This window comes from Equus asinus, chromosome 2 (assembly GCF_041296235.1).
Source record: "Equus asinus isolate D_3611 breed Donkey chromosome 2, EquAss-T2T_v2, whole genome shotgun sequence".
Taxonomy (NCBI): domain Eukaryota; kingdom Metazoa; phylum Chordata; class Mammalia; order Perissodactyla; family Equidae; genus Equus; species Equus asinus.
The window spans coordinates 53,293,775-53,315,070 of NC_091791.1; the positions used below are offsets into that span (position 1 = coordinate 53,293,775).

A 21,296-nucleotide genomic window follows, 5' to 3' on the forward strand; every position below is an offset into this window, starting at 1 on the left:
CCAAACGCCCTGTTGAGGGCTTTTGTCAATGTCCTTAAAATTCACAAACTGTCTCTGCGCCAATTTGGGTTCTTTTAGTACCAGTACATACCTCAAACTCACTGGTCAGATAACAAAAACAGGGAAAGGCTCCGAATTCAGTTATTAGAAAAGACCATGGCAAGAAAAGGATTTTAGCCAATCACAGTTCAGGAAAATAAATTATGTTTACTTCCCATCCAATCACAACAGGACTTTGCAACCCATCCACATACCGATCTCCAACTTGGAACAATTCCTCCTTCTTTGATCCAACACTTGAATTCTTCTAAATCAAACCTCCCTATACATGTCAGTGAACAGTTCGACTGCACACATACTTTATAGCGTTTTTAAAAAGTAGTTTTAAAAATCCCAGTTGTGGTTTTTTTTTCAGGGCCATTAGTGATTAATAATCAACTCCAAAAACTCTCTGGCCCAATAAAAACTTATAAATGTCGATTTCTTACAGATCTTCCTAAACCTCTCCTCCAAAAAGAGAAAAAAGTTACCTTTTTTAAAGGAGTTTACACAAGTAATCAGAATGTTTAAAATAAACATAAAGCTTTTATCCACTTTCTTAAAACACCCAAGCTGAGCTGTTCCAAGTGGAAAACATGGCCACCGCTAATAGGTTAGAAACCAAAATTACAAGGAAGACACATTTTAATCATCATGGTCTAACTCTGCTAAAGTAAAGACCAAATATAGAACTGTAATCGGAAAACAGTGTGCAGAAATGCATATTGGCAAGTTGTGAGAAAAATTTAATTTTACTTGTGCAATTTTATTTCCTGGTCCACTCTTTCAGCACACTGTATAATACTTAGCACATCATCCTGAATTAAGGAGCCAGTAAAATAACCTGGTGAAAACAAGCTAATATATGAAAAGAAGAAAGGCAGAGTACGAAGATCAACATTCAGATACCAAATTATCAATGATCTGCTTTATGATCTTGGGCCTGAGACTACTGTTACCACAGGAATTTGCCTGCTTCCTAATCTCAGTGATATTCTAGAAGCAAGTCAGAAAATATAAGTGGAGTAGTTTAAGAAAAGAGATGCAAATGACACTATTACATGAATCCCATTCACTAACATTTTTAGTTTCGCATAAAACTGCCAGCTGATTTCAATTTTGTAAACAAACACCTCTAATGGACCCCTAGCAACCCTCTCTACATGCTGAACGCTCTTCACTTAATGCTCTGAAAAGCATCTGAATCCACCAAAATCAATTAAAATACTTTAAGGGCAGAAACAAAGTCTTTTAGAAGGCCATATATCCTCATAATATTTTGAATCAAACATCTAATATTCTTAGTATTATATTCCAAATAGTATTCTATGAATCCCTTGACTACAGCCAGTGCCTACAATTTATTTACAAGAAAAAAAAATCCCTAATTTGTAAATATTTTCCTTTTGGAGAAACTTGAAATGCATTTTTTAAAATGTAGAATAAAAAGGACTTAAAGGATTTTGGGGAGCTGGCCCGGTGGCACAGTGGTTAAGTTCGCACGTACCGCTTCTCGGCGACCCCGAATTCACCGGTTCGGATCCAGGTGCAGACATGGCACCGCTTGGCACACCATGCTGTGGTAGGCGTCACACATACAAAGTAGAGGAAGATGGGCACGGATGTCAGCTCAGGGCCAGGCTTCCTCAGCAAAAAAGAGGAGGACTGGCAGTAGTTAGCTCAGGGCTAATCTTCCTCAAAATAAAATAAAATAAAAATTTTAAAAAAGGATTTTGTTTGTTTACTGGCATTTTTTGCTTTGTTTCAGGGAGTATTTATATTATTTTATTTTTGCCAGCAAATCATAGCTTTAAATAACATGCAATTAAAATAAATTTTAAAGTCAGATTTAAAACTTGAGAATATTTGTTCAATCAGTTCCTTTACATCCTTTACTTTCATAAAGATGCTCAGAAAACGCCAGTATTAGTCAAGGTAAGGAAGAGTTAGCGTATTTTTCACTATATAGGCAAAGAGGGTGACACAGAAGGATTTAAAATGATTACTTACAGACGCTGAAAAACGAGAACTACAGACTAGATCTTCTACTCTTTCCATTGCCACATGTAAATGTGAACATTAAATATATCCACACACTGACATCAAGCAAACCTCATACATCAAATACCTTAATCTATATAGAAGATACATTGGGGGATTATTTCATTTTTTTTAAAAATCCACAAAAACTTATTCATAAAAACTATTTGGTTTATTTTTAAAAACCTGACTCATAAAGGAAGGAAATGTATTCACTGAAATGATGAGGGCCATAGTTATCCACTTGATTATCAATAATTATTTCGTGATGTTTAGTTTCAATAAGCAAACAGCCTACTAGTTATAAATTTTTCACTTTTTGATTTGGTGTAATGATAGAAAGGCCAATTATCTGCTCTCATACATACCAGTATTTTGTGTCACTATAGGTATCCATTTTAAACACAGAAAATGCAAACAGATTTAAAAAACTTTAGTGCATGTATCCTGTAATAATATTAGCCACCATTTATGGAACACTTACTATGTGTCAGACACTATGCTAAGTACTTTACACGTTATCTCACTTTATTTTAAAAACGAAGAGAATGAGGTTTAGAGAAGTTTGGTTACTTGCCTAAGAATACATATTAAGGAACTGGGATTCAAAACCAGGCCAGGCCTTATGATTTCAAAGCCTCCTGCATCATGCTAAAAAGTCACTTAAAAGAAACACAAAGGTCAGTCACTAAGTTGCTACCTCCTTATTAATACAAATTATTCATAACTGATTTGTTTATTTGGCACTTACTATGTGTCTCACATCCTGCAAAGTTCTGAAGATAGGGCCTCTGTCCTTGAGAAGCTCAGTCTATCTGGAAAGATAGACAATAGAAATGCCTTGGTTTGTGTATTTAAGGAAGTATCAATACAATGGTATAAAGATTAGTGCATTTTATTTATTTATTTTTTTAGATTTTATTTTTTCCTTTTTCTCCCCAAAGCCCCTCCGGTACATAGTTGTATATTCTTCACTGTGGGTCCTTCTAGTTGTGGTATGTGGGACGCTGCCTCAGCGTGGTTTGATGAGCAGTGCCATGTCCGCGCCCAGGATTCGAACCAACGAAACACTGGGCCGCCTGCAGCCGAGCACAAGAACTTAATCACTCGGCCACGGGGCCAGCCCCAAGTTTAGTGCATTTTAACAAACAAATTTCAAATCTATTATAACTTGGAGACTTATATTAATTGTCAAATGTAAGAACTGGATTGGGTTATCAGTCTTAGACTATATACAGGGGTACATCTAGGAACTGTGGAAGCCAGTATTAAAATGAAGGAAGCCAAGAGTTTCATTCAAATGAATTATGCAAGTGGAAAACCAAGAATAGAATAGAATAGAAATTTACGTTACTATGTTTATTATTAAACCTTAAATAATTTTTTCCCTAAGCACTTATTTAAACTGAATTACTGAGTTACATTTATGATAATGATAAAATAACTCAAATATCACTTCCTCAAGGAAGCTGTCTCTGATTCCCAGACTAGGTCAAATCTCCGATTATGGATTTTCAAAACATTCCCTATTTGTCTTAGTACTTATCACAACTGTATTTATATCATTTATGGTGTAATTGATTGCTTTACATTTGTCTCCCTTGATAGAATATAAGCTCCATAAGGGCAAGGACAATGTTTCTTGTTCATAACTATATTCTCAGCAACTTCTAAGCCTTATGTAGAGTAGATACTCAACAAATGTTATTGAATTAATTAATGAACAAATATGGCAAAATCTACCTTTTTCAAAATTCAACCCAACTAAGAGGAACTTAGAATCCCTACATCAAGAGTCATAAGTAAGAGTTCATGTTCTTCCTACAGGGTTATTCATCACCTTCAAAATAATGTCTTACATACATTATCTCATTTCATCATGGAGGTACATTGTAAAGCCTTCATAAAACTTAACCTTCACCAGAAAAGCAAGGTTCTTCCTGGGGATAATTTCTAAAGAACAGATACAGAGAAAGAATTACAATTCACAACAAAAACATTCATTTCGTTATCAAACTACCAATTTAATGCAAACTCAAAAATGAGTATATATCCAAAACACTAGTCTATTCTTAATATTATAAAGAGAATATTCTCAATGTCTTTGATGGAGCCAATATACAAATGTAACTTTTGACTGTCTTCTTGATGCCATGTGGAATGAGCAGGAGAGAGAAAAAAGAAGGGAGGGTAGAAAGAGAGGAAGAAAGGAGAAAAGAAGCAATCTCTACCGGGCCTTCTAACTGTATGCTCTCCACATTTGTTACCAGTTTCCAATTTAAATTCTGGCTGTACAGAAACCTACCATTTCTTTTCAACATTTTCTACTAAAAATAAGATTCTAAATCTGATTTTTAATGATAAAAAATTTAAAAATTTAGAAAGAATACACATAGCATTGGAAATTTCCTAATCTGTTGAATGAGGAGCTACAAGAAACAAGGAAATGGAAAGTCTCCATTGAGCATTCAGCAAGGGTCTTCCCAGGGTGTCCCACACTTTTTGTTTGTTCAACACCTCTCTCATAAATGCTCCTACCATTAACCACCATTAAAATATGCTGGATGGCAGTTTGCATTTTGCATCTCCCACTGTCAGATTAGCTCCTTTACTTACGAACAGGTTAGGTTCCTAAAGGGTTATGTTCCTGTTAGGCTCACAAGCTTTCGCTATTACCGAATGTTAGTAGTGGCAGAACTAACAGTCTTAGAGTATGGCTCTGTTCATATCTATGAAAGTTAATTAAGGAAAAGAGCTTCTGTACTTATATTTAAAGCTATAAATGAGGGAAAGTCAAAGTAAAATATAAAATAAAAAATAATACTAATTCAAAATCTCAGAAGGCTAACTATATTCCATCGATGTTCTTCCCCAAAGATGCAGCTAGATTCTACATAACGAAGAAAATTTATGATCAAGAACACAGAGCTCTGAGGCACATTTCTCAAATTTTGAAGCATCTGGCTTCAAAGAAACAAAACCAAAACAAAACAAGACCTAGCAGTGAAATATGGGGAATCTTTGGTCATGCTTTTCTTTGGCACATTCTAGAAAAAGCCAAATGATTACAAATAATGAGATTTATAACATATTACAAAACATAAATATGTAATAAAAATAAATTACTCTATATAAAGGAAAAGCATTGTCTTCTGGCTCCACATGTGTTTCCCTACTACAGATAATTTATTTATTCAATTAAAGAGAGTGTATAAAATAGTGCTCCCATTCCATGGCCCACGTTCACAGCAGCTCAGTATTTAGAGGCCCCTAGATTTTTCCTTTAAAAATCACAATTGACACATATGAAAACCAGACCTCAAAAAAAGACTACCTACAAATTTGAAATTCAAATCAACATCCCAAAACATTCTGCTACTCTAGGGCACACTATGAAATTATCTAAGATGAAATGGCCAAGAGAACTACTCAGAAAACTATCCAACTTTACTTTTCACAAAATATGCAAACCCTTGAGTTAAAACTGGTCAATTCCCATTCCATAGAGCCATTTACAGATGGATATTTTAAGACGTATATTCCAAATGCAGCAACCTAGAAATTAGCAGTCACATAATGTAGTATAATAAAGAGCAGGAGTCAAGAAAGTCTAGGTTATTTCTACCACTAACTACAATATACTTTGGGCAAACCACTTTGCTTCTCTAGAAATCATATATAAAATGTAGAGGCTGACATAATCTTTAAAGCTCCTAAAAATTTGCTCCTAAGGCTTCTGAATAATTCTGCAAATAGCAAAGTATACTTACGTGTCACGTGATGGGTTCAAACCTGAAAAACGTTAAAGGATTGATAAAAGTAATCTTCCTTCGGAAAACAAATGTTGTTAGCCAGAAAGGTTGTATCTCAAAGGTCTCACAGAAGATATACACGTCAATCATCAATACATACATACTAATAATACAGACCAAAGGACTTCCCAATTAAACAACAATTTTTAAACACCATATAGAATTGCTTCTTTCTTCTGCTCTTCAAATTTGCTCTTAAAACAATCATATTAAAATAATCTATCAGAACTAACTTCAAATGGAGGAATTTTTGAGATACTATATCTGAAACATGTACCTTGCATGCCTTTATATTTTTCTTTGTTTATAACACCTAAAAATCCTTTTTCAACAATTCTAACTACAAAAACTATCTTAAAATCAACTGTTTCATTTGCTTTTATATCCAAATTTACATGGATGCTTCTTCCCCCATATGCAATGTTTTTGATATTCACAATTTTAAATTGTTATACAAATATGCTAATATCTTTATGTTTCAACCTTCAGTCATGCTTAGAAAATATGTAAGTATTCTTCTGTATATTCTTCTAGTAGTTTTAAAATGCAAATTTATATAATGCCTTCAAAATTTGATGATAATATCTACCCCTGAGGGAGGAACAGGAAATCATCCTGGCCACAAACAATAGAGGTCCACTGCTACTGGGAGAAAAGCAGGATTACTGAGAGGGAAACAATGCCTGCCTAAGACTAACAATGGTCTAGGACAAAAGATCAGCCCTCATGCCCACCACCATAAAGCTAGCCAGTTCCCAAGGCCCCATGCCCACCACCACAAGGTAAGCCAGCTTACGGTAATAAGTAACAGCACTCTACTAATAGAGAAGGAACAAAAGAGTACTAAGAGAGCCTCTCTGAAGTACAGATGTGCAAGTAAGGCCTACAGATATAGGTGAGTAAAAACATTGAGTTAAAACTTTCTAGCAAATTAACCTCCACCTTAAGCATGAGATGGTGATAGAAGTATTTAAAGTAGATGATGCACTGAAGGTAACGAAAGCAACAAAAAAACATAAACCCTAAACAACTCCAGGCAAGACTGATTCAACCCCCCATACTAACAGCTTAGTGGAACAAAAGTCAGGCCTATTTCTTGGCAAAAATATTATATACTTCAATCTCTACTATCCTGCAAATGATGGCTGGCATTCAATCAAAAATTATAAGCCTAACTATGAGGGTGACTTCCCCAGTCACCAAGGCACTACATGTATGTAGAGGTTACCACTACTTTTTCTATAAGTTGTATAAAAACATCTAGTTAAGTTCTTCCATCTGTACCATTCATTCCAATAATGTGGTACACTCTCTTACAAATCATAAACCACACAAAATCTCAAGAGCAAAGAGGAGACAAAACAATCAAGAGAAGCCAACTTAGATAGCTCAAATGTTGGAACTATCAGCCAAGGAATTTAAAATAATTATAAATAATGATGAAGGCTCAAATGGGACAGGTAAACAATATGCTTGATCAGATGGCAAATATCAGAGACAGAAACTACAAGAATTGAACAGAAACGTTGAGCGTCAAACTGAAATGCTAAAAATGAGAAAGGCAATAATAAAAATGTTTAAAAGCCTTTGATAATCTCATCAACATATTTGACATAGCTGAGGAAAAAAAATCAATAATCTTGAACATGTGTCAATACAGAAATTGCCAAAGCTGACAGTAAAAAGGAAAAAAAAGTGGGAAAAAGATCTACACAAACAGGAGAGAACAGTTTCCAACTCATTTCACGACACCAGCAGTATTCTGATACCAAAATCAGACAAAGAAATTAAAAGAAAACTACAGATGGTTATCCCTTATAGTGCAAAAATCCTCAACAAAATATTAGCAAATCAAATTCAGTAACTCATAAAAAGTATAATACACCACAACCATTAGGGGTTTATCCCAGGAATGCAAGTTGATTCAATATTTAAAGATCAGTCAGCGTAATTCACCATATCAACAGACAAGAAGACAAGAAGAAAAATATGATGACATCAATGAATGCAAAAAATAAGCATTTGAGAAAATCCAACCCCCATTCATGATAAAATTCTCAACACATCAGGAAGAGAAGAGCACTGTTCAATCTGATAAAGTGCATCCACTAAAAACTTACTGCTAACATCATATTAAATAGTAAAAGACTATTTTCCCCCAAATATTCAGAACGAAGAAAGGACATCAGCTGTCACCACTCCCATTCAATAATAACATACTCAAAATCCTAGGAAGCGCAATAAGATAAGAAAAAAGAAATAAAAGGCATACAGATTGAAAAGGAAGAAATAAAGCTGCCTCTACTTGCAAATGGCATGCTATCTACGCAGAAAATCACAAAGAATCTTCAAAGAAGCTCCTAGAACTAATGAGTGAGTTTAGCAAAGTTGCAGGATACAAGATCAATATGCAAACATCAATTATATCTCTATATACTAGAATCAAAAAATTGGAAATGCAAATTTAAAAACAGTACCACTTATAAAAGCATCAAAAAACATAAAAATGCGTATAAGTGCAATAAAACATACACAAGATCTCTATGCTGAAACTACAAAGTATTGATGTATGAAAGAAGACCTAAATAAGTGGAGAGACATATCATGCACATGTATTAGAAGACTTAGTTCTCCCCAAATTGATCTACAAATTCAAAGTAATCTCAATCAAAATGCCAGGAAATTTTTTTATGTTAATATTGATGAGTTGATTCTAATATCAGCAAGGTAAAGCACAGAAGCTGGAACAGCCAAAATAATTTTGAAGAGAAAAAGTTGGAAGACTATCTTACCTCAGGACTATATTATAAAGCTAAATTAATCAACTCAGCATGACATTAGCAAAAGAGTAATCAGATGAACCGAACAAAATGGAGAGTCCAGAAACAGACCCACACATATTTGGTCAATTGATCTCTGACAAAGGTAAAAATGCAATTCAATGGAGAAAGCATAGTCTCTTCAACAAATGGTGCTAGAAGAATTAGACACCAATTTGCCAAAAACAATGAACCTAGACCCATATCTCACACCATATACTAAAATTAATTCAAAATGGATCATAGACCTAAATGTAAAATATAAAACTAAAAACTTTTAGAAGACAATATAGAAAATTTCCATGACACTGAGTTAGGCAAAAGTTTCTTAAAATCTACAAAACTCATAAAATTAAAAATTAAACACTATTGAAATTAAAAACCTCTCTCTAAAGGTCATAGACTGGGAGAAAATATTTGCAAAATACATATGTGATAAAGGATTGGCATCCAGAATATTTAAAGAACTCTCAAAACTCAATAATAAAAAAAAGTTTTCTTTAATGGGCAAAAGATTTGAACATCACATAAGCTATGAATGACAAATAAGCACATGAAAAGTCAATCAACATCATTAGGTATTAGGAAAATGGAAAGTAAAACTAGAATGAGATGCTACTATACACTTATCAGGATGGCTAAAATTAAAAGAAAAAGAAAACTGGCAATACCAAATATTGAGGAAGATGAAGAGCAATTAGAACTCTCCTAGTGGTAGCTGAGAGGAGTACAAAATGATTACAGGCACTCTGCAAAACAGTTTGGTAGTTTCTAATAAAGTTAAACATACACGTTTCATATAACCCAGCAATCCCACTTTTAAGTATTTACCCAAGTGAAATAAAAACCTATGTTCACACAAAAACCTATACTCAAATGTTTATAGCCGTTTTATCTGTAACTGCTGGAAACAACCGGCTCAAGTGCAGAATGAACAAACTTTGGAATGCTACTCAACAATAAAAAACAACCGAGTACTGATTGGTACATGCAACAATATGGATGAACCCCCGCAGTTCCAGGATCCCCAAGGCCACAATCAGTTTCAGTGATTCACTAGGACTCCCAAAATTCAAGAGCCATTTTACTCATGGTTATAGTTTATTATAACAACAGGATATAGATTAAAATCAGTAAAAGAAGAGATTAAAATCAGTAAAAGAAGAGGGGCATAGAGCAGGGTCTAAGAGACACTAAGCTTCCACTTGTCCTCTTGGAGTTGTACAGACAGCTCCTATTTCTCCCAGAAAGAATGTGTGACAACATGTACGGAATACTGACAACCCAGGAAACTCACCTGAGGCTTGGTGTCCTGAAAGGTAGGTATGACTGACCATTTGCATGGCCGACCTTAGTCTCCAGATTCTCCATAGGTCAAGCTGATACCACATGGCCCAAGGCCTCCACCACACTGTCAACACAGGTAACCTGGGGTGGCCAAAGTGTCCCAAGTAAACAAAGACACTCTCCTCAGGCAGGATATCCCAAGGGCTTAGTGGTTACCTCCCAGGAGCCGGGCAAGGGCCAAACCTTAGGCAACTGAGTTGCCCATTCCTTGGGCAACTGAGCTAATTTACTCAAAACAACACTTGACACTAGATGTGCAAGGTTTTTTTTCCTCACACCAACTTATTCTCCAACTCTCCAGACACCAATTGGGTGCCCTACAATTCATTTCAATTCTGACCCTAACTACTCAGGCAGTGGCAGACTCCTCAGGCTTTTGGGTTCCATCCCACAAGACTGCCCTCACTTCAGATGCCAGTTGCAACTAACAGGTCCAGAGATTTACCCATACTTCTGCTGGATTTGGTTACAGGGTCAGGGGGCTTCTCACAATCCCACCCCCTTTCAGGTTCAATAATTTGCTAGAAGGGCTCACAAAAATCCAGAGAACACTTACTATTATTAGTTTATTATAAAGGACACAAATGAACAGCCAGAATAAGGGGCACATAAGGCAAGGTCAAGATGGGTCCTGAGCACAGGAGCTTCTGTCTCCATAGAGTTGGTGTGTGCCACCCTCCTAGCAAGTGGATGCATCTACCAACTCTGAAGCTCTTTGAATCCCATTGTTAAAGGGTTTTTATGTAGGTTCTATTACGTAGGCATGCTTGATTAAATCATTGGCCATTGTTCACCAAGCTCAATCTCTAACCCCTCTCCCCTCCTTGGAGGTCCAGGGCTGAGGCTGAAAGTCACAACCCTCTAATCACACAATTGGCTTCTTTAGCAACCAGCCCCCATCCTGAAGCTATCTAGGGGCCCAACAAGAGTCACGTCCTTAGCATTAACTCAGGTATGGTTGCAAAAGGCTTGTTATGAATAACAAAGAGGCTCCTTTCAGAATATTAAAAGGGTCTTAGGAGCTCTGTACCAGGAACCAGGGACAAAGAAGAAATATGTATTTCTTATGTCACAGGAATGCTATTCCTTTACTGCACAACGTCGAATGCATTATACTAAGTGAAAGCAACCAAATCCAAAAGGCTATGAAGTATATGATTCCATTTACATGACATTCTAGAAAAAGCAAAACTATAGGGACAGAAAATAGACCAGTGACTGTTAAACTATGGTGTGTAGGGGAGGACTTGTCTATCAAGGGGCACAAGATAATAATCTATATCTTGATTGTGATGGTGGTTACACAAATATATGTGCTTATCAAAACTCACAGAACCAGGCCAGCCCCGGTTAAGCTCAGCGTACTCCACTTTGGCGTCCCAGGTTTGGTTCCCAGGCATGGACCTATATCACTCATCTGTCAGTGGCGGCAGCTCACATACAAAATAAGCCAGATTGGCAGATAGGCAGTGGATCCTGGCTAAAGGCGAATCTTTCCTAGCAAAAAAAAACCTCACAGAACCATACACAGAGAACAATGATGTTTACTGTTGGTGAATTATACCTCAATTAACCTGAGTAAGACAACCAATAATATATATACTACACTCACCCAAAGCAATTTCATTCCTTAAAAATGGAAAATATAAAGATTATGTAAGTAAGAAGACGGATGTCTTTGCTAATTGAAAAGCAACAGAAAATTGTATTTCTACCCTATAGGTACTTTAGAAAAATTATGTATGCACACAGCTGAAGGAAAATATTTTGATTCATTGGCTGGGAGAATTATGTGTGACTATTTTTTTCTCTTCTACTTCAAGTTCCATTAATATTGTCCACATAATAACAAACAAAATAAGCCACTTAAATTTTTTTATATAGGTGATAGTGTAATATTGATAGGCAGAATTCCAAAATGATCTCCAATGATCCATGCCCTATAACCCTCCCTCCTTGAGTTTGGGTGGGTCTTGCAACTTGTTTCTGACCAATGGAATATGGCAAAGGTGATGGGATATCACTCCCATGATTACGTTATTTTAAATGGCAAAGGTGAAAAGATTTGCAAATGTAATTAATTAGCTACCCTAACTGGTTGACATTAAATTACTCGAAAGGGAGATTTTCCTGGGTGGGCCTAAGTCATAAGGTGAGCCCTTTAAAAGAGGGCCTAGAAGTCAGAGGGCCTAGAGGTCAGAGACTTTCCTGCCAGCCTTGAAAAAGCAATCTGACCTGAGTTCTACAGCTGGAAGGAAATGAATTCAGCCAACAACCACGTGAGCTTGGAAGAAGACCTAGAACCTCAATGACACCTCAGCTCTGGCCAACATTTTGATTTGCAGCCTAGTGAGACTCTGAGCAGAGGATTCAGCTTAAACTGTGCCCAGACTCCTGATCCATGGAAACTGTGAGATAATAAATCTGTGTTGTTTAAAGTTGCTGTTGTTAAGCAGCAATAGAAAACTAATCCGGTAATTAAACTTATTTTCTGGAAAACTTGGCTTTACCCATGGGTACTCCCTTGGCTCATCTGAAATTAGAGGAAATGCCCTGTTCGTGTTAGGCATTCCGATTTTCACAAAAGAATGTGAACCTTAACACAGCTTCACTGAATAATGGTTCAGATTTAATCAATAGCACAGAAGACCTGTATTTCAGATAGTTGCCAGGATATATAACCTCAAATTCACTGCTGCCCAATACCTAGGAAAAGCACCACACAAAACAACACTTATCAAGAACCGTCTGCAGGATACTTTACACAGTCCATCTAGTTACTCTAAAGCTTAGATTCCTTGGGGAGTTAGTATCAAAATCTCTAAAGAAATAGATGTTAATGGTATTTTAAATGCCTATTTTAATACAATACTTTTACATTTTAAAAAATACTTGTTTTTGAGATGAATCACAGAAAACGAAATTCAGTAAAATTTTCTTGGCCAACAGGAATAGCTATAAGGAAATTTCTATTTTATTGATTACATTTACTAATTTGCAATAGAGGGTTAGTTGGGAAGAAGTCATAACACAAATGGAGGGGAAGAGGGGTAAATGGATAGGAAGTTTTTATGTTTATCTAAGCTTTTAAAAGATGGGACAAGAGTCCAGCCCCATGGCATAGTGGTCAAGTTCTGCTTCAGTGGCCTAGGTTCACGAGTTCAGATCACAGGCACAGACCTACACCACTGGTCAGCCATGCTGTGGCAGCAACCCACATATAACGTGGAAGAAGACTGGCACAGATGTAAGCTCAGGGCTAATCTTCCTCAAGCAAAACAAACGAAAAAAAAGATGGGAATGAGACCTCTAATAAATTCTACAGGGGAACCCTACACAGCAGACAGTGAGGTTCCTAGAATGTATCATACTGACTTGCCATAAAGCTGGTTTCACTGGAATTAATCGTAGGTGGGATTCCACTGGTCATTTTCAGGAATGTTACAAAAAATAGATTCTATTTATTGGAAGGATGTGGTTTAAAATGCTTTTCACACTGTATTACATGGTGTCCTCAAGAACACTATCAAAGAAAACTTCTTTTTGGTCTTAATATTAGGAAAAGTCATGCTTTTCCCTAGTAGGTATTTTGTTTTCATCATATAGACTCTATGAATTATGTTACTGAGCCAGTTTTCTTTCTAGGAAGTGTGCTAGCAAACTTTATGCTACACATTTTTTAGGTTTTAATTTTTTCAACATTTTGTTCTGAAAATTTTCAAATACTTACATAAGTAAGGAGATAGAAGAATGAATGCCCATGCAACTTAGCAATACCTCATTTTTCCTACCCTACAACTTTTCTTTTTCGGAGAGGTGGTGGATTATTTTAGAGCAAATTCCAGACATCATATGATTTCACTTATAAGTAGGAAAGAATGTATCACTATCAAAGACTTTTCTTTAAATTGACACTACAATGCCATTATCACATCTGACAAAATTAGCAACAATTCCTCAATATCATCCAATACATAGTTCATGTTCAAATTCTAAACATCTCAAAAATGAAATTTCTACTGTTGATTTGTCTAAACAAGGAACTAAACAAGAAGACACATTGTATCTGATTGAAATATCTATTTAAATTTCCTTTAATCTGTAACAACAAGTCATTTGTCTTGCAGAATTTCTCACATCCTAAATTTAGCTGACTGTTTTCTCATGGTGTTAACTTATTACTCCATTCTTCATATTTCCTATAAACTGTAGTAAGATCTAGAGACATGATTCATTTTCAGTCTTTTGGCAAGAATACTACATAGGGGATATGTGTATTTCCTAATCCATCACATCAGGACACAGAATGTCTGGTTGTCCTACTTAAAGTGATGTTTGGATTGGTTACTGAAGTGTTCAGTTGATGCCAGCCTGATTCACCCAATGATCATTCTCTATTATTTACTTAGGGGTTACCCAAAGGTGATATGCTAATTCTATCATTCCATCTGCATTTATTATCTGGAATTATTCAAAAAGGACTTCCCCTAATCAACTATTTAGTCATCTTGAAATGCAACTTATAAAGGAAACACCATAAACATTCTTGATTCTTTCCATTTACAAATTCTTAGAATAATGAAAACTGGTGATCAAGCACCTTTCAAAGCTATGATACTTATTTATTAATATCAATTTCTTTCTGTCTTTCTCACTAACTTCTAAGTTGTGTTATCTTGACTGAATTCTATGGAAATAAATATAATGATAATCAGAATTCTTTGGACAGATTCCTGAATGCTAATGTGAAGTACTGAGAACTTTTAACACTGAAAAGATGAACTGAGTAATTTTAACAAAAATAGGGCCTCTTTCAGTAACTGACAATTTTGAACAGAGACAGCAGTGAAGGTAGCACCAAGAAACAATTTTTTTTGGTGGGGAGAGAGGGGGATTCCTAGACTTTTTTTTCTCCCCAAAAAACAACATTCTTCCTCATGTCCTTAAAAACTGCTTCAAAATCTTTTGTGTATCTTTGGGATAGAGCATGGATGTATATAGAGGATCATCGAGAACATTATAGGTATCGTATAGGTAGAAGAATTGTACGAAGCAATACAATAAAATCTCTCAAGCAATAGAGAAAGTCATAGATGAGAAACAAAATTTGGTTCCCTAGAACTACTTTCTGACAGTTAAAACCATCATGTGATTCCAAACCACAGGGTATCTATACCTCCCTTAACTAACCAGGAAAGCAGAAATGTACACGATGTATACAACTAAGTAAAATATAACACGGCAAGTGCTATAAAGCAGTATAATTAGTTCCCCCTGGAACACCAAAGTAAGTAATTGTACTGGAACTGTTTTAAGAATGCTTCCCAGGGAAGATGACATGACTTTTAAGTTATGTTTTAAAAGTTAAGAAGCATTTTTGTGATAAGTAAGGTATAAAGAAAAATTATTTCATAGGAGAAAAAAGAGCATAAAATACACATTGGCGTTTGGAAATATGTGTAGTGTTTAGAGGATAATCAAGTTGTGTGGTATAAGTTACATATAAAGTGCCTAGTGAGGGGCTGCTACACAAGAGGTTACTATAAAATGTTTTGTATGCTTCTAGCACATTATGGATTTTTTTTTTTTTTTTTGCTTTTTGATGAGGAAGATGGGCACTGAGCTAACATCTGTTGCCAATCTTCCCCCTTTGTTTTTTTCTCTCCAAAGTCCCAGTACATAGTTGTGTAACCTAGCTGTAAATCATTCTAGTTCTTCCATGTGGTATGCCGCCACAGCTTGGTTTGATGAGTGGTGTGTAGGTCTGTGCCTAGGATCTGAACCAGCAAACCCCAGGCAACTGAAGCAGAGAGCACAAACTTAACCACTCAGCCACGCAGCCAGCCCCTACCACACTATATATGCTATAATACATTGCCGACACTTTCTCTTTAAAGCATTCAGAGACACAGAATATTTTTAAGCCAAGTGATACGATCAGACTTGGTTTTTACAGAAACAAATCTACTAATAAAGTGAAGAACAGAAAAGGAAAAGACAATAGAAACAGAAAGACCAGGTACAGAAGACTATTTTAATATCTAAGACAAGGACTGTGAAAAGGAATAAGTCAGGAGTTTAGGGGCTGGACCAATTCAAGAGCCACAGTAGACAGAGAACTACCAGGATTTACTATACGTAACTAATCAAAGATGAGCTCCAGATTCCTACTTTGGAGGATTAAGACAATGAGAATCCTAGTAACCAAAAAGAGGAAAGAGATTTTTGAGAAGACTAAATAGTATCAGTAGCTTCCTTTGGTTAGGAGGATTATCATAGATTCTGTGTTTTCTACTTCTTCCTACTTTTCTGGGTTTTCCAAATACAGGACTGTAGAATAGTATTATGAAAGAATAAGTACCTGTTACTTTGACAATTTAAAAAATCATCTTAAAAATAGTATGCTTTAAAGTATAATATTTAGTTTTATATCAGAGATGGTCCAATCAGACAGAATTGTTCCACTGCCAATATAAAAGGTCCTGGTCCGGTTGCGAAGGATTCATATTTAATTACGAAACAAATAACAGACAGAGCCCATCTTTCGAAAAAATTTAAGACCCTGAGGGGGCTTCCAAAATACATTGAAAGGAGGTAGTAAAGAATTGTTCAGAAACAGCCTAAAATGTAGTTTTACAAGCCAGGACCACTCCAAGGCCTGGCACCCTAGACTGGTAGCACTGAAAGTTGTAAAGATATCCCTCAGTGTGTGTAATTGACAATTTTTAAATGTTATTATATAATAATAATTATTATTCATCATAGCTAGTGTGAATGCCTATTGATAGAGGCACCATTTCTGATAGAATGCACTTCTGGCACAAATATTTTTTTGCTACATTCCTGACACATCACTCAACAAAAACTAGATGGATAACAAATGAGAAAGCCCAGGACTCTAGCTACTTGAATTAAAAAAAAAAGGTTCCTTTTTTGTGAGTTTAATGAAACTCCTTTCCTGACTATCATTCTATGTCACAGTATATGAATTTTCTGGCAGGGAACTGGTAAGCATTTTCATCATATCCCCTCTCCAGCCCATAATTCATATTTGTATGTTAGATAAATTATGCTTAATATAACCACACTGTAGACTCATCAGAAGGACTAAGGCTCATATTAGTAAATTTAATAAATGCCATTCATATGCTGACACATTACAAAATTATTTTAAACACTGTTGTATACTAAATCCTCAAATGTTTTACTAAATTCTACTCATACTAATTGAGTAATAAACTATAAGTGTTTTTCTTCAGGAACCAGATAGAATTTCCTTGATTATAGGTATAATAAAAAATAACATGAAGCTTTCTTCTAGACTAAAACTTGACAAACAGTTGTAGAATGGAATAGTTTTTAATCTTATTTTAGATAATTTGTATTATACAATTTTAAAAATATTAAAATATCTTAATTTTAAATTTAGATTTGAGAAACTTCTGCTTGGAAATTATGTGGCTAGAAAATGTCCAAACTCATATTTATTACAACTAACAAATCTACTGGATAAAATATTTATGTTTTAAAACAGTAGACACTTATTTCCTTTTAAAAATAAGCTGAACTAGGGGTCAGCCTGGTGGAGCGGTGGTTAAGTTGCACATTCTGGTTCGGCGGCCCAGAGTTCACCGGTTCGCATGCCCAGTGCAGACCTATGCACCACTTATCAAGCCATGCTGTGGCAGGCATCCCACATATAAAAGAGAGGAAGATGTTCACGGATGTTAGCTCAGAGCCAGTCTTCTTCAGCAAAAAGAGGAGTATTGGCAGCAGATGTTAGCTCAGGGCTAATCGTCCTCAAAAACACAAACAAACAACAACAAAAAAACACTGGGAAAAAATAAGCTGAACTATTTGGTTTTTGTTTGTTTAGTTTTTTTTGCTTTTTTCCTTTAAAAAATATGAGCAGTACTCAAACTGAACAAATAGACTTTCTTAATTCTGTGGCTTTGAAAGTTCATTTAGAAGCTTCATTTAACAAAAGACATTTCCGAAATAAACCACAGTCAATTACAGATCATCCATATATGATTTATTAACTGTATATTTTCAATGTCTTCTCCTGCCACCCAGTGTATTTTTGGACCTTTTTCATGACTTCAGTTAGTAATGGAAACATTTCTTTTAGAAATAAATTAATCTCTAGTTTATTCAGAATAGATCATTTTAGGGATAGAAAGAAGGTAAAAATCAGAGGACAAATAAAACCCAAAAAACAAAGTAATAAAACGCATGGGAGGAGGAAGAGACAAATAAGCAGGAAGGAAGTATGTGGAGAAGAGAAACCCAAGCCAGCAAGAGAATCATAGGTTTCCTTTGGATTAAAGACTGTACACCAGAAGCTGCAAGAAGATGGGGAAAAATGCCAAATTTCCATTCTTTCACATCCTCATCTAGACATGCAAACTTACATTATGTATACAGTACATTCCAATGTCACAAGCACATTTTAAAATTATATGCCTTTCAACTTATTTTTGGCTATATATTGATCTAGTGTAGAGAGATGTAATTAATCAGAAAATATTTTAACATTCTTGATTGACAGTCAGTATAATTTAACAGTGGTTAAGAGAGCAAACTCAGACTAAACTCTCTGAATCCTAATCCCAGTTCCACCAGTGACTAGCTGTATGACCCTGGGCAAGTAACTTGCTCTCTCCATGCCTTAGTTTCCTCACCTGTAAAATGGGAATAATAATAGTTCCTACATAAAGAAACTGCTGTGAGGATCAAATGAGTGAGTACATGTTCCACGCTTAAAACAGAGTTGCATAAAGGAAGAACTCACTAAGTATTAGGTATTTCCAAGAAAGGTAATGGCCCATTTGTTTATTCTTTAAAATCAGTGAAATGCCTCCTATTTTTAAAAACTTTAAAATTTAAAAATTCCCAATTACCATATACAGTTGATCTAATCCAACTATGATCATTTTCTAAAATTTCAACACCTCCAGTCTAAATAATTATCCTCATAAAGGAACTCATGTCACATTGGAATAACCATAACATCTAATGTAAAAGAACTATAAATCAATCAAAATGATCTTTAATATGAGTCAACTAGACTGTTTCTTATTATTCATCATGAAGACAATGAAGTAATTATCTAAGAAATTTACTAGTTTAATTCCCCCATAAAAATTAATACAATTTAAAGAGGATAAAACACTATTTTCAGTCACAGATAAAGCATGAAATATTAAAACAATCCAGTCATTTCTACAAAATACTCATCACAAAACATAGCGTAACATTAGCTCCCAGGTAAGCTGTTGCAATAAGTCCAGATCAAGGGCTCAGCTTTGGCACTACTGACATTTTGAGACAGACGATTCTTTGTTTGGGAGAGAAAGAGCTGTCCTGTGCGTTGCAGGATGTTTAGCAGCAGCCCTGACCTATACCCACTAAATGAAATAACACCTTCCCTCTCACCCCTTTAGTATCCCTACCCACCTTGTGACAACCAAAAGTGTCTTCAGACATTGTCAAACAACCCCTAACAGGCAAAATCACCCCCAGTTGCTCTAGATTGTGAGACAAGTTCTTTTAGTTCTAACAAACAGGGGTTATAATACAACCAGGTTTCCCCCTCCCACTCCTTTTTTTTTCTTTTGGCTATTTCCTTGAAAACTTCGCAAAAAAATGGATTACCTGCCCACAATACATTTTTGAATCTTGATAATACCTGCAAATAAGATTGCAGCTGGTGTCCATTTTACACTTACTTAATTCTCTGCAGAAACCAAAAGGATGTAATTCTTCCTTAATACATTATTTTTAAAACCACAACTCATTTTAAATTTGCCCTTTAGGCATTACGATTGAAAATTTTAATCATATCTTCCCTTTAAACCAAACACATTATGTTGCCAATCATGAGCACAGTACTTCCACAAAGGTAAGCTAACACTTAATAGCACGTGAAATCTATTAAGCTTGTGATTAGCATTTAACATGAATTATCTCATTTAGTTGTAACAAAATCCTTACGAGGCATTATTATGTCCACTTTTTCAGGTGAGGAACTTGAGGTTAAGAAAGAATAGCCTAAGTCACACTGCTAGTAGGTGAGAGTCAAGATAGGATTGCTAGTCTCCAAAGCCAGCGTTTACACTCACTACATCAGATGTCCTTCCTTATGAATGACTCTAAGAACAATCATGTCAAAATACTGAGTCAATGAACCTCTTCTCTTTTGAGATAATACTGCTTTCCTCATTGAAGAATTTTAGAAAATATAACTTTTAGTGTATTTAACTTTTCCAAATGAACATTACCTTTTTCCCAATATTCAGACCCTCTCTCCTCAGAAGTAGCACAGAGCTTGTTGGAACTTCTATAGCGGCCTTTGCGATAGGTGAATTTGTAGTTGAAGAACTTGAGTTTTGTGAAAAAATAAGGTTGAAAACATAAGATCTTGATCAAACCAATGAAAGCAATGACAAACTTACTTATAACTTCATTTATATTTTTAAAAAATGGAAAAAGGTAAGGAGACTATCCATTCCAATTTATATATCTAAAATCAACTATAGTGAGTATTACACATTTAATTTCTGTTGACCTTTAATTCTGAAATAATAATGATCGATTTCCGACAATGGCTAGTCTCAGCGAAAGTGGAGGAAAAAAAGAAGGAAGGAAACCCTTGATTCTCCTCAGTTTTCCTGGTCCCACTACTGCAACGTCCGGAGGATACTAGGATCTGGATATCCTAGGGTCTAATGCTGCTCTCCTCTCCCTTCATTCACTGGAGGGATGAGTTAGGATTTGACATAATTTTTTTTTAACTTCTGAGAATTATCTCTTCTTTGCTGCACAAATTAAAAAAAGAAAATCCAGAAATAGAAGTATATCCACTAAACAGATAACATCAACACTAGCCTCTTAAGGATTAAATGAAATAGTTCATATAAAACAACTAGCACAGTGCCAGGCACAGAGTAAGTGCTCAGTAAACCTTAGGTGTCTATCATTTTTGTTGTTGTTAAAAGGAAATGTTAGCATGCTTTTAAAACATAGAGAAAAGTATCTATGGTTCTTCCTGAAATACTTTCTGTGCTCTCATATCTTTCAACACTTGTTCTTTCAAAACCCCCTTGTTTGGGGTTGTCCTCAGAGAACGCAAGTTTTCCTTACAATCTCCATTTTGCCTCACAAATCTTTCTTCAAACAAAACAAAACAGTAGCAGAAAAAAAAAAAATGGAAGAGAAAGTTATCGAAAAGATATTC

General features: G+C 35.4%; 1 protein-coding gene across 1 annotated transcript in view; it reads right to left on the bottom strand.

Moving 5' to 3' along the window:
* JMJD1C (jumonji domain containing 1C) overlaps nucleotides 1-21,296 on the bottom strand; it is a 346,802-nt gene that overhangs the window by 288,543 nt on the left and 36,963 nt on the right. The window lies entirely within an intron of this gene.